A 4299-nucleotide genomic window follows, 5' to 3' on the forward strand; every position below is an offset into this window, starting at 1 on the left:
TTCTGGACTTTTCTCTTAGTGTATGATTGCCGGCACCTGTTTTGAACAGGTTAATGGATAAGAACGGTGTTTCAGCACAGTTGATGGCAATCATAAATTAAGAGAAAAGTTCATGAGTAGAGCATTCAGTCCCTCCTGGAGAGGGTAATGTTGGGAGGTATGCTGTCGGCCGGAGTTTGCTGGGGGGAGGGGACCACCCCCACCGCCCCCTTTCTATCAGTGCCTGGCTCAGAATCAGACGCAAGTTCTGGTTAGTAGAGTACAGTGCTTAAATTTAATTTAAAGAAAACAAGTGTTTCCTGCACCGTTAGCCGGGCAGCGCTGTAGCCATTTTGTAGAAGACCAACACATATTGTTATAGCCCACAGAAACAAACTAAAGCGTGACTTGGTCAAATAGGTCTGAATGTTATTAGTTACTCACTGTTGTCCCCCACAGTCACCTGGTGGTGGTTTGGAAGCCTGGACATGCCAGTTTGCTATATAGGAGCAGGTTGATAAATTATTAGGTTTACCAATAATTCTAATTTCTCTTACGTCCTAGAGCAGAGGTTCTCAAACTCGGTCCTCGGGAGCCCACACAGTGCATGTTTTGCAGTTAACCCAGCAGGTGCACAGGTGTATTAATTACTCACTGACACATTTTAAAAGGTCCACAGGTGGAGCTAATTATTTCACTTGCGATTCTGTGAGGAGACCTGCAAAACATGCACTGTGTGGGCCCCCGAGGACCGAGTTTGAGAACCTCTGTCCTAGAGGATGCTGGGGGCTCCGTAAGGACCATGGGGTATAGATGGGCTCCGCAGGAGACATGGGCACTTTAAGACTTTAAATGGGCGTGAGCTGGCTCCTCCCTCTATGCCCCTCCTCCAGACCTCAGTTAGATTCTGTGCCCAGAGGAGACTGGTCACAAACTAGGGGAGCTCTACTGAGTTTCTCTAGAAAAGACTTGTTAGGTTTTTTATTTTCAGGGAGCACTGCTGGCAACAGACTCCCTGCTTCGTGGGACTGAGGGGAGAGAAGCAGACCTACTTTACTGATAGGCTCTGCTTCTTAGGCTACTGGACACCATTAGCTACAGAGGGTCGGAACACAGGTGTCGTCCTTGCTGTTCGTCCCAGAGCCGCGCCGCCGTCCTCGCAGAGCCGGAAGATAGAAGCCGGGCGAGTATAGGAAGCAAGAAGACTTCAAAGGCGGCAAAAGACTTCAGATCTTCGTGAGGTACCGCGCGGCGGTCGCACTGCGCGCCATTGCTCCCACGCACACAACGGCACAGCAAGGGTGCAGGGCGCAGGGGGGCGCCCTGGGCAGCAATTTTTACCTCATATATAGACTGGCACAAGTATAGATACTGCTGAGGCAGTATATAAAGCCCCGCCAGTATAAAGAAACAGTGGGACCGAAGCCCGCCATAGAGGGGGCGGAGCTTGTTCCCTCCGCTCTAACCAGCGCCATTTTCTCCACAGCTTGCTGCAGAGAAGCTGCTCCCGGACTCTTCCCCTGCTGTACACAAGTAACAGGGTGCAAAACGAGGGGGGCACATTAATTTGGTGCAAAATATATTATTATAAAAGCGCTTACTAGTCTGGGACTTTGTTTCAGAACCACAGGGCGCTGGGTGTGAGCTGGCATACTTTCTCTCTGTCTCTCCAAAGGGCATTATTGTGGGTCTGTCCCCATATCCATATATCCCAGTGTGTGGGGGGTGTCAGTACGTGTGTGTCGACATGTCTGAAGCGGAAGGCATTCTAGGGAGGATGCAGAGCAGATGGTAGTATTGTCTCCGGAGGCACCGCCGACGGCTAATTGGGTTGACATGTGGAATGTCTTGAATGTGAATGTGGCTTTATTACATAAGAGATTGGACAAAGCAGAGTCCAAATGCCAACCAGGGAGTCACTCCATGGCTCTTACTGTTTCACAAGACCCTTCAGGGTCCCAAAAACGTCCCTACACCCAGATAGCAGACACTGATACCGACACGGATTCCGACTCCAGTGTCTAGTCGACGAGGGCATGAGGCAAAGTTGCACCCAAGGGTGGCAAAGAGTATTCAATACATGATTATTGCGATAAAAGATGTATTACATATCACAGAGGACCCGTCTGTCCCAGACACACGGGTCTGTATGTTTAAGGGGAAGAAACCTGAGGTAACATTTCCCCCATCACATGAGCTGAACGCTTTATTTGAAAAGGCTTGGGAAACTCCAGGCAAGAGGCTGCAGATTCCCAAGAGAATTATAATGGCGTATCCTTTCCCCTCACAGGACAGGTTACGGTGGGAATCCTCACCCACGGTGGACAAGGCCCTTGTCCAAAAAGGTGGCCCTACACCCTCGATAAAGACAGTGTTTTGTTGACATTAGGTCATATAAAGGACGCAGCGTTATATATGAGGGAGGCTGCGAGAGATTTTGGGCTCTTGGGTTCAAGAGCAAATGCCATGGCAATTTCAGCTAGGGGATCACTGTGGACCCGCCAATGGACTGGGGATGCTGACTCCAAGAGACTTATGGAGGCTTTACCTTACAAGGGTGAAGTTCTGTTTGGGGAAGGCCTTGCGGATCTGGTTTCCACAGCTACCGCGGGTAAGTCTTCTTTTCTGCCTTACACAGCAAAAGAAAACACCTCAATACCAGATGCAGTCCTTTCGGTCTCATAAATTCAGAAAGGGGCGCGGTTCATCCTTCCTCGCCAGAGGTAGAGGTAGGGGGAAAAGAACACCAGTTTCGGCTAGTTCCCAGGAACAAAAGTCCTCCCCGACCTCTACCAAGTCCACCGCATGACGCTGGGGCCCCGCTGCGGGAATCCGCACCGGTGGGGGCACGTCTTCAGCCAGGTCTGGGTTCATTCGGACTTGGATCCTTGGGTGATAGGAATTGTGTCCCAAGGCAACAAACTGGAGTTCGAAGAGGTGCCTCCACGCCGATTTTTCAAATCGGCCTTGCCAGCTTCTCTCCCAGAGAGAGCAATAGTTTGGGCAGCTATACAAAAGCTGTGTCAACAGCAAGTGATTATCCAGGTTCCCCAGTTGCAACAGGAAAAGGGGTTTGTGGTCCCGAGGCCGGACGGTTTGGTCAGGCAGATTCTGAACCTAAAATCCCTAAATCTATATTTGAAGAGATTCAAATTCAAAATGGATTCTCTCCGGACAGTGATCTCCAGCCTGGAAGGGGGGGATTTTATGGTGTCACTAGACATAAAGGATGCATACCTTCATATCCCCATATATCATCCTCATCAGGCGTTCCTGAGATTCGCTGTACAGGATTGTCATTACCAGTTTCAGACGTTGCCGTTTGGGCTTTCCACGGCCCTGAGAATTTTCACCAAGGTAATGGCAGAAATGATGGTACTTCTGCGCAAGCAGGGTGTCAAAATTATCCCGTACTTGGACGATCTCCTGATAAAAGCGAGATCAAGAGAACAATTACTGAAGAGCGTGGCTCTCTCTCTGAGGGTGCTACAACAACACGGCTGGCTTCTAAATTTGCCAAAGTCGCAGTTGGTCCCGACAACTCGGCTGTCGTTTTTGGGCATGAATCTGGACACGGAACGGCAGAGGGTTTAGGGTTTTTCTCCCAGTGGAAAAAGCTCTGGAACTCCAGAACATGGTCAGGGTTCTGCTGAAACCAAAAAGAGTGTTGATTCATCAATGCACTCGAGTGTTGGGAAAGATGGTGGCGGCCTACGAGGCCATTCCGTTTGGCAGGTTCCATGCAAGAACTTTTCAGTGGGACCTACTGAGCAAGTGGTCAGGGTCCCATCTCCAAATGCATCAGATGATAAGCCTGTCCCCCAAGGCCAGGATTTCTCTCCTGTGGTGGCTTCAGAGTGCTCACCTTCTAGAGGGTCGCAGGTTTGGAATTCAAGATTGGGTTCTCGTGACCACAGACGCGAGCCTCCGGGGTTGGGGAGCAGTCACACAGGGAAAAAAAAACTTTCAGGGAATATGGTCAAGCCAGGAGGTTTGTCTGCACATAAACGTGCTGGAATTAAGGGCCACATACAACGGCCTGAGACAGGCAGAGCATCTCCTTCGCAACCTACCCGTTCTGATCCAGTCAGACAATATCACAGCCGTGGCGCATGTAAACCGCCAGGGCGGAACAAGGAGCAGAGCAGCAATGGCGGAGGCCACCAGTATTCTTTGCTGGGCGGAAAATCATGTAAGCACTCTGTCCGCGGTATTCATTCCGGGAGTGGACAACTGGGAAGCAGACTTCCTCAGCAGACACGATCTCCATCCAGGAGAGTGGGGACTTCATCAAGAGGTCTTTGCAGAAGTGACAAGTTG

Source organism: Pseudophryne corroboree, chromosome 6 (genome assembly GCF_028390025.1).
Source record: "Pseudophryne corroboree isolate aPseCor3 chromosome 6, aPseCor3.hap2, whole genome shotgun sequence".
NCBI classification, from domain to species: domain Eukaryota; kingdom Metazoa; phylum Chordata; class Amphibia; order Anura; family Myobatrachidae; genus Pseudophryne; species Pseudophryne corroboree.